Raw genomic sequence first — 13784 nt, 5'->3', positions numbered from 1 at the left:
TTCTCCTGCTATTTTCCAGGAGAAGCGCAGGTTTGTTCCCTTCCGCATTGGTCGCGGGAGCTTGGGGACCAGGGTGGACAAGGTCAAGCTCGAGTGCATTGTGGTCACTATCGGTCCTTTCCGTTACCCTAAAGTCCTGGATTGTCGGCCACTTCACTATTTGGGCCAGGACATAATCCAGGCGAGACTCTCTTCCCAGTCTGTTATAGGTGGTTTTGCTGGGTATGTCAGATTTCATTCACCCGTTGCAGGCTCTGATTCCGAACTTTAGGGTGAGGGCTGTGATTTGTAGTGCTAGTGGGGTCCAAGCCTTCGGGGGGGGAGCTTCCACTGGGGGCACTGCCCATCTGGCCTCTTCTTCCGATGAGAACCCCTCCAAAAGACCAGGGAGTGGCTCAAAATGAGAATTAAAATCCCCTCCCACCACTTAGAATGAATCACTCGGTAGTTCAGATATATAGTTCGAGAGTTCATCTATGGTCGGTGATTCCTTTGCAATTCCCACTGGCCTAGAATAGATGTTAATTAACATAAGTTTAACTTGGTTAGGCCAGGATAATGAAACCACAAGGATGTCTTCGGAGTTAGCCGACAACCGTGTTGCCACGCAGCCCAGATGAGATGCAACCCAGGTTGTAAGCCCCCCTGACGGACGGCCTTTGCCTTCCCACCTAGCAGGAATGAAAAATGACATGTAGCCTTGGTGACCATAATCCTCTCTGGCCCAGGTTTCCTGAAACATACATACGTCTCCAGTCTCGATATAATTTGCCCAGTCAGGGTCACCCAATTTGTTGGCCAGTCCAGCAACATTCCAGCAAATTAGCCTCAAGTGTTCAGGGGTGTCAGTTGCCGTGCCAGAAGGGTTGGAGGAGATGGTTTCAGACACTGTTCCAATCAGAAGTTCTGGCGCATTACCAGTAGTAGGGGCAGATGGCTCAGGAAGTCTACAAGAGCCGTTATCCACAAGCACTGGCTCATTCAGTATTCCAGGAGCATTGTCAACACTGCGGGCAGATGGATCAGGAAGTCTGCTGGTGCCATTATCCAGAGTCACTGGATCATTCAGTAGTCCAGAAGTTTTACCAACAGTCGGGGAAGATGGCTCAAGAAGTCTGCAGGAGCCGTTATCCCGAGTCACTGGGTTGTGAGCGGAGAGTCAGTCAACCCCATCCAAACCGTTCAAACAATTAAAACGGTTGAAATGGAAATAGGGTGTGTCAGGCAATTGAAGATTTGGGCGTTGTGCATAATCCTTGTGTCTGCGTCTACGTTCCACCCTTATCCATTCATCATGCGGTGGGGCATAGTGCATGCGAATAGGAGGGAAGAAGAAGGATACTGGAAGGGTCTGAATAGTGGAATCCAGTGAACGATTTACTCCTTCACAGATATGCAGAACGGTACCCGGATCTTTAAAAGTTACCAAAATGCAGTCCCCTATTATTGTTTTTCTGGTCTTCCCTAACCAAGGGACCCTTCTAACCATAATAATCTCATTATTAAAATGTGATGGTAGGGGTCGGTTCCAATTTAGCCATTTAATGACCTTTTTCTTTAGGGATTGGTAATCTTCATTTTCTCCTGTTCTTAGATGGGGGGCACCTGCTAACACCACAGTTAGACTGTTAGCTTCTGGCGGCAAATCTGGTCTCCGTGGTCTTGGGGCTGGCCGACTCGGAGAGAAAAGAAGGGTGCTGCCAGCTACGTGTGGGCCATCATTAGTCCCTATCTGGGAGCTTTGGGGGGCAGAGTCTATTGATTGTGAAGGCCTATTGGTTGGGTTATTACGCGGTGCCTGGATTGGAATAGCCATTAGTGGCTGCAGGGGGGGAACAGTAGGCGCACCCTGAGGGGGGACTTTATTGGCACCCTGTGAGGCTCCTGTTTTCGGAGGGTTTCCTACGTGGAGATGAGGTCCCACATTTTTGGATTGCTTACTAACTAGAGTGTTCAGGGTAGTAAGAGATGTCTCTAGTATGGTGAGCCTAATCTCAACTTTTTTCAGGCTATCGCTAATGGGCTGCAGAAGGGAACGAAATAGGAATTCTATACTCCCTATAGATGTGAGAGGGGGGTTTGTATTAGATGTGTTGGCCACTGGATCGCTGTTAGTAACAGCTATGTTGAAACTTAGATCCTTAGAGGGGACAGCGATAGGCGCGGTCTCATTATCCTTCCCAGATTGGAGTGCGTTTTTATGTTTTTTGCCAAAATCTAAATGGGATAGTTTGGTTTTCCCTCGCCCCCCGTTGACTTCCTACTGCGTTTGCTAGGTGGAGGCCTGTGCAACTCCACCACAACACTTTGTTTTGGCTTGCTCTTCTTATTTATGTTCAAAAGGGGAGTTTGGGTAACCAAGTTAACTGTGGTATCGGATGTCATGGGTGGAGTTGTGTCTGTGATCTTTTCAGGCACCATACCAGGGGTGCTAGGAATTTCCCGAAGTAAAAGGGGGAAGTCCTCAAGAGTCGGTGGATTTAAGCTATTGGGGGGTACCTTCCTCCTGAGAAATGGGATACGGGATAATTTCTGTCAAGGGTCTACTCTTCATAGATTCAATGGAGCGCTGTCGCTCCGCCCTACGTCTCTCCATGGAGTTTTCTTTGCCCCCATCTCCTTTGGCAGATTTTAAATAGTTGTCCAGCGTCCCTGTGTTGCTGCCCCCCTCCCTTGATGGAGTTTCACGTGGTGCCGGTGAGGGCATCGCCTTAGTCAGAATCAGAGATCAGCCGAGGTTGGAAGAAAAAGGTAAGGGATATGGCCCAGCCCGGCCTCCTTTGGCCCCTGACGGCCACAGACGGTCCCGCCCTTGTCCCGGGCTTCTCCCCGGGCTGCGTCCCGCGCGCGTCCCGCGATGCGCGCTGGTAGACTTCCGATAAGGTGAAAGGGGGCATGGCACTGGGAGGGGGCGCGGCTCCCTCGGGAAGAGGACACAGCTGATGGTGTTAGAAGCTGGTCCTCGCAGTCCCGGGGCCAAACGGAGCTGGAAAACTGCTGGGCTACTCCTGTAGCAGCGGCAATGACAGGCAAGCAAGTGACCCTCTGGACAATAAAGCAGACGAATAGCGTTTTATTGATGTTTTTGGAGGCGTCTATCAAGAGAGAAAGGGCGAGAATGTTTGTCGTAGTCCCCAGTCCTTCCTGAAAGCCAGTTCGATTAATGGGAATTAGGGCTTTTTCCTGAACCCAGACTGTCAGTTCGTTTAGTAAAAGGCCTGCATAGAATTTGGCTTCCATGTCAATTAAAGCGATGAGCCTGTAGTCTTTTGGGTCAGTCGAAGCGCCCTTTTTGTGGATCGTGAAATGATTGATCCTTTCTAGGAGTTGGGGATTCTCTACGTTTCCAGGATGTAGTTGTAAAGGGGTGATAATGCTTCAACCCAGTAGTTCGAGTCCTGTTTAAATATGATGGGCGGAAGGCCGTTAGGCCCAGGAGCTCCGTCTTTCTGACCTTTCATGATACTGCCCCCGAGCAGCTTGGTTGTAAAGATGATGGGAAGGTCCGGTCCTGCAAATCTGGAGTGCTGCTGCGCGCTTTGTAGCACCAGTGAGACTTCTGCAATTTCGCTGGGTTCTGTATTGATGTGGCTCAATAGGTGCTTTGCCCAGGTATCCTCAGTTATATTTGAGTTAATTCCTGGAGCAGATGGATTCTCTAGGGTTCTGACGGTCTGCCAAATTCTGGCGCCATTGTTGTTTTTTGCGTCGTATGTAATTTTAGCCCATATTGATTTGTCACTTTCTTTTTTGGTGAACCAAATTATTATTTTTCCTGCGTGCCTTGAGCCACCTTAATTCGGACTGGATGTTATCAACTGGGCCGAGTATGCGGAGACTGCGCAGTACCCTGTTGATGTTGGTTTTTAACTCCCTTAGTTCGGCGTCCTGGTGTCGTGAGAGGTGGATTCTTTCACTTTTGCCTGGTTGTATAAGGAGGCCCTGTCGTTCTTTGGTCTTGCTATTCCTTCTGTTGACTTGTTTTTTTACTTCATTGGGTCGAAGCTTTCCATGAAGTTCTCCCATGCCGTTAAATGGCTAGTGGTGAGCTGCTTGCTTTCCTCCCCATCTTTTTTTTGCAAGGGCCTGGAGTTGATCTGGATTGCGAGTGTTGCATTTGATTCGCCGGTGGTTTGCTGTTATCGTTAAGTTTGGTTCCTCCATTGCAAAGGTGGTTGCTGTCCCGTGAGCATCGAGTATAAACTCTTGGGGTTGATGGTCGCTGTAATCCTGCTTTCCGATCCTAAACCCTTTTATTAAGCTGAAGATCAGTAGAGAAGTGAAAGTGTAGTCAATTGCAGTGTTAGATAGTGCAGTGTGGAAAGTGGCGGCCTGTGGGCGGCCTCCTGCAAAACACCTGTTTAATGCCACCAAAGACAGATTCACCAGCTCGATCAGAAGGTCCCTCGAGATTTTGGATGGCTTGCCACATCTGCAGTTGTCCTGGCATGGGATTCCCCATGCCACGTGATGTTCTGATGCAGGACTATCCAGGTCGATCCCCCCTGTGAGGGAGAAGTTAAAGTCCCCTCAGACGATATAGTTTGAAGATTGTTCCTCAGTGATGAGATTTGTCAATTCGGCTACCGAAATGTTTACGACGATTTTTTTTATTGTGGGGTGAATATAGGAGTTGACAATTGTTAAGGGTTCTTTATTTCTCCGGCCTAAAATTTCAAACTGTGTTATTTGTATTCCGTTTGTTACAGTGTTTATGCTTGTTAGCTCCTTCCCCGATGTTACGGATTTGATTGAGTTGTACAAAAGGGGGTGGTGATGGACGGAGCATCTGAACCAATCAAACATTCACACCCAGTCAACACATCTGGGTTTAATCCATCACCGTTCTTTAGCCCACTCCGCCACCCCAGTGCAGCATGGCCATATGCAAATCAGTCTGACCCTGTGCCTCATGGGGACAGTCCAGCCCGAACTGCCAAGCCATGCCTTCCCTGGACCGGAAACAAGCTTCCGAGGACCGGTTTCTGGCATTTCAGCCGTCTTCAGCCTGTCTTGCTTGAATCCAGTGGCAAAGTGAGCAAGGGACTCACGTCTGAGCATACCCTGCCAACTTGTGGCAAACAAAGTGGTACAAAAGGGGGTGGTGATGGACGGAGCATCTGAACCAATCAAACACTCACACCCAGTCAACACATCTGGGTTTAATCCATCACCGTTCCTTAGCCCACTCCGCCACCCCAGTTCAGACATGGCCATATGCAAATCAGTCTGACCCTGTGCCTCATAGGAACAGTCCAGCCCGATCTGCCAAGCCATGCCTTCCCTGGACCAGAAACAATCTTCCGAGGACCGGTTTCTGGCATTTAAGCCATCTTCAGCCCGGCTTTCTTGCATCCAGTGGCAAACTGAGCAAGGGACTCACATCTTAGAATACCCTGCCAACTTGTGGCAAACAAAGTGGTACAAAAGAGGGTGGTGATGGATGGAGCATCTGAACCAATCAAACACTCACACCCAGTCAACAGATGGCCTTTCAGATGTCCAAATTTTGAGTTTTAAGTCCCTGGGAGATGGTATGACTTAAAGCCTTGTAAGTGGAAAGGCTCTTCCAGCCAGGTTTCTTCTAGTAGAATTATATCGAATTGCTGGAGAGACATTATTAATCCTTTGTTAGAAGTATTTGCACCAAAGCCGTTTATGTTCCAGGAGCAGAATTTTAGTTTTAAAGAGCTTTTTGTTTTTTGGGCTCTCCCTCAGTGTGCCTCGGGTCTACAGTTTATTGTTTTTGAGATCCATGATCAGTCGATTGACGGTTCCCATCCTCTTTCGTCCCGACCCTTCAGGATGGTTGCTCGACTGTGTTGTGTGGCCTCGACGGAGGTGCTTCTTGCTCCTTTGAGCACGGAGTTGTAGGGACCGGGATTGGCATTATTTTTTGTCTTGTCACGTTGGATTCTTGGGACTGACCAAGAAGGGGTTCCGGATATTCCACTTCATGTAGAGCATATAATCGAATCTCCCAGGCTTGCATTTGGGGTGTCTCTTTAAGAATTTTCTGGTATTTCCTGGTTAACCCAGGTAGTTTTTGTTACTTCCTGGTCCAAGAGGTTTTTGAATGTTTCAAATTGAACAGATGCTAAGTCTTGTGATCCAATCCCTGCCAAATTTCTAATGACGGTTAGTATTCGAAGATACCCTCTATTGAGGGTATCTCCCCGACCTTTAGATTTGTAATATAGGGATGAACAGTATTGACTGGGTAGGATCCCTTTGGAGGTTATTTGTGGAGGTGACGAACTGGAGGACCGTTTCCCACTCCACTGGGGAACAGGATGACTGTGTTGCTGGGCCCTCTCTATTTCCTGATTCTGAACATATCCCTTTCTTCCACCACCCTGCATTACAGGAGGTTGAGCCAACTGGGCCTCCCCTTGTTACTATTTCCATTTTTAATTTAGAATTTGCTGGACCTGTTAGCTTGGGGGAGGTCATTGAGGGTGCCTTCATGGGAGGGGTGGTTCCCCTTATGATTGGAGATGCTGAGTTATTTACTGACCATTCTGCAATGTTGATGCGTGCAGATTGTTTCAGTTCCATTGAGTGTGTGATTCCTGTGTTTTCTAGAGCTGTTAAGCCCGGTGCAAAGACGGTGGTAGTATTGGGCTGGGGAGTTGGAGGCTCGCTTGTGCTCTTTGTTCAGACTTGTGTTCACTCAGAGCTTCATTTGGAGCTTGGAAGAAAGTATTGATGGCAGGAGTATTGTTCCTCCCTTCCCTACTTTGTTTTCGCCGTTGTTTAGAGGTTTGGATTTTGATTGGCAAAGCTTCCACTGCAATTGGTTGGGTTGAAAGTTTTTTGTAGATGCTGGATCCCTGCACCCCCGTGGTTGTTCTAGAGCGTCCGTGTTGCTGGTGAAAGCGGGATTTGGGTGGGAGCTCCCGCTGCCCCTGTCTTGGGTTCCTAAATCATCTTGAGGAGCCTTATTGAAGGCCACTGCATTGCTGGAAGGTGGTTCGATTCTGGCCTCAGCTGGGGTAGAAGGCAGGAGGGTTCTGTTCTTGTCTGTTGGAGGCTGCTTGTTGTGGTCCTCGGTGGACAGATCCCTGTTGTTTTTAAGGTTTCCAGTTTGTTTAATGTTGTTGAAATTTAGTTTACCTAAATTAGTTGACTCTGTTGTGTTGAAATCTTTTAATCCGTAAGGAGGTCACCCATCACCGTAGGTAGTGTTGCAAATTTGTCGATCATTAGGTGGCACGAACAGCTTGGTGGAATTATCGTTGTTTCGGCTTGAACTTTTGTGATAAGGTTGTTCAGATGAGACAACTTCCTGTCAATGCTAGTAACATGTAGGGCTAGAAAGTTAAGAAGGGTTAGCTGTATATCCATCTTGTCAGAGTGGTACTCCATAGTCTTTGTTGTGAGTTGCAATGTATTGAGCAGAGGTGCCCAGATTGTGTTCTCAGCTGTTGGCGTTTCCTCTTTCATCTTCCTTATTACTTGCCTTGGTTCTTGACCCCCTACTTCACCTTTGGACGCAGAGGAATATGTGGTGACGAGATTTTCCCATTCGCCATTTGAAAGTGCGGGTGCGTTGCCTAGGGCGTAAGCTAAGACCTCTACTTCGTCTCCACTGGCCTCCCCATGGCTGTTGATGACAGCTGGAGTGGCCGGGTCCATACTGATCACTGGAGTTGACGATTCCGGCTTGAGAATAGTATTCTTGCTGGTGGTGCTGTTGCAGCTGGTGGGTCCTGGGGATTTTTCTGGGGCCCCGTTGTCCTTGGAAATCCTGATGGAACTTTCGTTTCCGTTTCCTTGAGTGTCTTGGCAGTCTCCCGGACGTGATTGCAGATGGCTGATTTCAGCTGGGTTGGTTGGGTAAGGGTCTGAGGGGATAGTTCAAGTTGAGTTGGACTCGGGATTAACTTGGTCAGCTTGTAATCCAGTGTGTGCTGTGGGAGATCTGGTTAAGTTAGATCCTGAGCGCGGATAAGACCGTATTTTGATATCCGGCTCTAATGGGATTGTATTGAGTGTTTTGTGGGCGGGCCTGGGGGAGAGGGATGGGGTGATAATTTCTTTGATCCGATTCCCGGAGTTGCTGTTGAAGCTTTTGCCATTTTTCCAAGCATCACATTCTGTCGCTTGACCCCTCTCTTGTTCTCCATTGGCTTTTTGTTTCCAAAATGAATGTTTGATCCAAGAATTACAACATCCCTAGTTTCCAGAGAGTTTGTGATTGCTGAAGTTGAGACATTCGTTTGTGGGGCTATCTCTATATCTATTACCGGATGCAAGGGGGAAGGGAGGCCCAGCTGGTTGCTAATGCTGAGATTTAACACTGCTCCGGCATCTTTTACAAAGGAGAATTTAGAATATAGTTTGGTTTGGAAGTCATTCTTTTCTTGACGATCTCGATTTGATGATGGTGTGCTTGGTACTTCCCCGATGTCGACCAGTATGTCAGAGCCAGAAACCTTGTGGGTTTTAGACGTTTCTGTGCCCAGTGTTATTGATGTGGTAGCTTGAGTTTTGGTTGGTTCTTTTAAAATCGCGCTTTTCCTTTTCCTGTTGTTAATCACTTTTGTGATGGATCGCCTTTCTTTGCCTGATCTCATACTTGACGTTTGTCTTATTGTTTTTAGTAGTAAAAGATGGGTCTGTGCTGTGACCTGGTGTATTTTTGATTTTTTTCGGTCGGTTTTTAGATTTTGTTTTCATTTTGTGGGCTGGCTAATGTTACCGATTAGTTTGTTTGAACTGTTGTGAACTACTATAATTGTTGTTTAATTGTTGTTGTTTTGTTTGAGTGATTGGATTAGGTTCCAAAGGTTTTTTTGCTTTTTTGGTATGCTTTTGTTGTTTGTTGCTAAAATAAACTGTTAAAACTGTTGAAGCTATCTTGTGACGAAGACCTTCACAGATCACAACAAGGTAATACAGTAGTTGCTGCTGTACGAATGCCGAATGTTTTTTTTTTGTACCGCTGTTTGTGAGACGATAGTCCGCTGGTTGGCACTGATTGATGTGCGGATGGCGGGCGATAGGCGGGCTTCCTAGCTTCTTTTAGATTCTTTTAGCCTTTGCCTTTGCCTCTTTTTGCCTTTTTGCCTCTGTCTAGGCAGTTGGAGGGAGTGAACTATGCGCTTTTCCTAGTTGGTTTTAGCTTTTGGACACTGGTTTCCTAGTTGGTTTTCGTTTTTTGTTCTCTCCAACGGTGTAGCCTGTGAGGCCTGAGAGGCCCGTTGCCAGACTCCAGCTCTAAGGGCTTGGGAGGGGATGGAGAAAGAGGGTAAGAGATAGAGGCGGTCCCAGTGCTCTTTGCCTCTTCCTCCTCCCCTTCTCCCCCCCTCGACCCTGAAAAACGCTGCCCTTCCCTGCGGGGCCCGAAATAAGGATAATGAACTGAGGGCTGGGCAGCGTTGTTGGTAGGGGCTGCGGTCCCGCCAAGCATATTGTGACCTCAAAACCACAGCGCCACTGCCAGGGATCTCCGATCCCTTGCGGTTGAAGTATTCCCAGGGTGGCCCGACCACTCTGGTCATAATAGGATAGTCGGAAGACCGACACCACTGTGCACCCGTGAGTCTGTTGATCCATGGGCCGCCAGACTCGCAATGAGTTCCTAAATCTTCTGACCTCCTTCATCTTCACTTCCTCTACCATGATTGAAGGTGCAATTCGACTATATTGAATGGCTCATTGTTAATTCAAATTTCTCTGACTTTTGCTTACAGGCCAAGACCTCCATTTTAACAGTTTGTTTCACTTTAAAGTGCTCTGACACCGCATAGAAAGATGTTGCTGTAGTAAAATATAAAGTATAATAAATAATAAAACACATTGATTCTTGCCAAAAACCTTTTTAGAAAGCACCATCTTTGTGAGGTTGTCAGCATTTTGTTAAGACTAAATGCTGAGAGTTGAAGTGAAAGAAGGCAGTTTATTTAGCTCTGATCCTCAGGCACCAACAGATCAGTCTCCAACGTTCTAAGCTGAGCGCCTCACTAACATTCTAAGGTAGGGGCAAACCAAGGGCAAGGGAAGAGGAGGGGGGGGAAGTAGAGGGATCATACCAAGTGCATATAAATCTATGTAAGTGTAAAAACAGGTAATACAGGTAAATATTACAACAAAATTCACAACAAAATACCTACTTGCAGAAGATATTGGCAATTAGAGAAAGAGAAAACAACAATATAAACTAATGAACATGACAACTATTGTACATTTCAAAGCCACATTTTGAAAGACATTTCACGATAACTAAAAACAAATGTTACTCCCGCATTTCTTTCTGCATTAACCTTTCTATTTCGCTTTAAATGCATCATTTAATGCTCACTATGAGGAAAATAACTACATTCAATGCTGAAAGAATTTAGCAAGCATTGTTAATTTTACCATTTACAACCTATCTTGCTTTCACTATTATTTATTTTGCCATTTCATTTGTTAAAAGGCCCTCCATTGTGGATCTGACATATTGTAGTAAAGAAGTCCTCTGAAGAGCCGTTAAACAGAGATTTGATCAACTGAAAATAGACCTTTGACAGTATTTGACATCAGCAGTGAACATTACATAAATTGGTCTTTGGTATGAATACACTAGTTCAATTGCTGCTGATTACAATCACTCAAAATTATTGAAATGTGAGAGGTCCTTGGAGAGCTCCTGAAAAGGGAAAGGCATTAGCAGGTTCATAACACAGATGATTTGACATAAATCCCTTCTCAAGTATTACAATAGGAGTACAATATGTGTTGATTGAACATGAACACGAATAAAAACGGGAGATTGTTTCAAGGAGTTCACAATTACAACTGTATATGAGCATAGTAAATGTTACCCGACTTTGTGCAATGTTATGCTTGGTTTCCTTTAATTCTACAATTATCTTCACTTGTAAAATTATAGATGGGTAACAGTGACTAACATTGATGTTTTTTGCCAAAGACCTCTGAGTGATATCAAAAAGGCAATAATTGTCTTGTATAATGTCACTTAGAACTCCAAAGTGAAAAACCGTTCTGAATATTCATAGTTGCCCTTCTACAATGTTATGTTATGTTAATTTATGTTATATCGGGTAACTTCATGTCATGTCACGCCACAACATGCTATGTTACATTATATGTCACTACACCCAAACACAACCCAATCAACAGTTATTCAGGGGAACAGGTAATATGGTAATCCACACAAAAAATGGCTAAACTGCTTCAGCTACCTGCCCTTTGTTTCTCCTAGTCTATCGCCACTCACCGCCTTTCCTTCTGTTAATCATCCTGCCTCTCACCCACACCACCCTCAGTTTCACTACCACCCCAAATATTTAAATAAAAATGTACCAGCGGTCCTGTCACCAACCCTCATCACCAGCTGCACCCTTGCCTCCTGCACAGAAGTTAAAAAAACCTAGGGGCAGATTTACAGGCCCCTTGCATCATTTTTGCGCCACCATTGCGTCACTTTTGTAACGCAAGGGCGGTGTAAAAAATGCGGCAAATTTACTACGTGATGCATCTAGAGACATGCGTCACGTAGTAAAGCCCTGCGTGACATTATAACTGCGTCAGATATAATGTATGCAGGGTAGGCGTTTCCACGCAGGAAAGCCTCATAAAAGTGACGCAGTGAAATCTACATGATTTCACTGCGTGACTTTTAGGACGCCACTGCGTCAAAAACTTACGCCTGCTTGAAGCAGGCATAAGGAGTGAGACAGTGTATTGGAAATAGGCCACAACATGCATTGCTGAAGTTGCGTCGTGCTTGCGACACAACTCCAGCAATGCGTGACTTTTCCACCAACAGATGCGTCAATCCTTGCGCCATAGTGCGCCGTATTGTAAATACGGCGCATCTATGGTGGCGCAAGGGTTTTTCACTCAGGCGCAGGGAAACTGATGCATCTATACAGATGCATCAGTTTCATGTAAATCTGCCCCCTGGTGTCTTTTTTGTGTAAAACATTTTATTGCTTTTCAAACAAATTCACATAATAATACAAATCAAGATAAAAGTGTACAGGCATGGCAGATGAAGTAATCATTGAAATAAAAGGAGACATAAGTGTTCCCATTATATATGTGCAGAATGAGACTGGTGTGGGGACTCCCAACAGAAGTGCTTTGCACATATAGACGTACAAGACTGAAAGTACAAGGGCAGACACTCCATCACCTGCCCACATCATCTTACTCCCAACAGACGGGCCCGCTAGTGTCTAACAACACAGACCCACCCCTGCTCATGTGACCGTAGCATCGCCATCTGGCCCTAGGGACTTTGCTGGGTCTGTGGCAGACTTCCGGAATTGTCCCTACTCACCAACATCCTACCCAGAGGGTCCAACTTAGGGCAGGTATACATACTGCATCCCAAGCCGGTAGGATTGGGGTCCTGCACTCCCCCTTGTCCTCTTACCTCCCGATCGCCTCTCGATCTGCACATTTATTCACCCATTTCATCACTTATTTCCAGCATCTAATCAAATCTGGGCCTCCAGCCGACTTCCAGCTCATCGTTAACAGTCTGTGGGCAAGTATAACTGCCAGATTTGTGAAACTTTCAGTTACCTAGTGAGCTGCACTGAGTCTGTGGAAGTCCGGCAAGCACAATTGTGGGGTGCTCTCAAAAAACCTATCTGCGGCTATACAGATGACCTGTAACACCATGTTCCAGTAGGAAGTCAGCACACGGAAGCTAAGACCATATGGTAGAATTCTACATCCTCCGCAACACAGTAGAGGCATGCCAAGGAGGCCACAGAATGCATAACATGGATACACCACGGTGTAAGGTACGTCTGGTGCAGAAAATAGAATTTAATCAACTTAAAACGCGCATTGTGCAATACTTTTGGGGTAAAAGGCAGGGTCCTCTTTCAGGCTGTGTCATCAAAAATAGGCCAGACATCCGCCACCCTGGCTGTGGTAACGGAGCCATATCTAACTGGGCTCCCTTCAAGAGTGCCCGGTAAAGGCGTGTAATGCCCCTCGTCTTCCGCAGTATAAGAAAGCAGTAACGGAGGCAATCATATTTCTGAGGCTCCACGATTCCCAAACCCCACTAGCTATGCACCTTGCCTGTCAAGGCCCTGTATAAAAGAAAATGCCAAGCCAGAAGGTCATAATGTCTTTCGCAAATCTAAGAAGGGGGTGAGTACATCCCCTGTGAACAGATCTCCCACTATAGTATGACCCACCTCAACCAAAGTGTGCAGGTATCCCAGTTCTCCAAGGAGGCACAGGACTGTTCCGTTGCCAGGGGGAACTCAGAAGTATATGGGACCGGCGCTGTCATTGCTCCCTTATCCATGGAATGGCACAACTTCTGCAGGGCCACCCAAAACCTAGAGGAACCCCAGGACAGTGTCTAAAGGATGCCATCCAATTCCTTGAAATTACCCAAGGGAGTTCCGCTGGCAAAGTGGCAAATGTATAAACAAATCGCAGCAGTATCACCCTTTTTAAGGCAGCTACCCGACTGCTTGTCGAAAGAGGGAGCACACTCCAAAAAGCGATCAACTATCGCAATACAGAGATAGACCTGCCATAATTACTATCGAATCATTGGTCTACTGATCTTTATATCACCAACCTCACATACTGGATGGCAGAATGCTCCCACCGTAGCGCCAGTGTGGTGCAAGGAGTCTGGTATTAGTGTGTAGTGGGTAAGCATTAGATTTATGCCAGTTACCTGCAAGGCTTGATAGCTCCCCGAACAGGAGAAGGCCGCACGCGCCCCTTCCAAGTGGGGTGCCTCACTTCGCTTATACAAAAGCATATCATTCGCAAATAGTGAAATATACAGA

This window comes from Lissotriton vulgaris, chromosome 5 (assembly GCF_964263255.1).
Source record: "Lissotriton vulgaris chromosome 5, aLisVul1.2, whole genome shotgun sequence".
Classification (NCBI taxonomy): Eukaryota; Metazoa; Chordata; class Amphibia; order Caudata; family Salamandridae; genus Lissotriton; species Lissotriton vulgaris.
Note: the sequence above shows the minus strand (reverse complement) of the source record.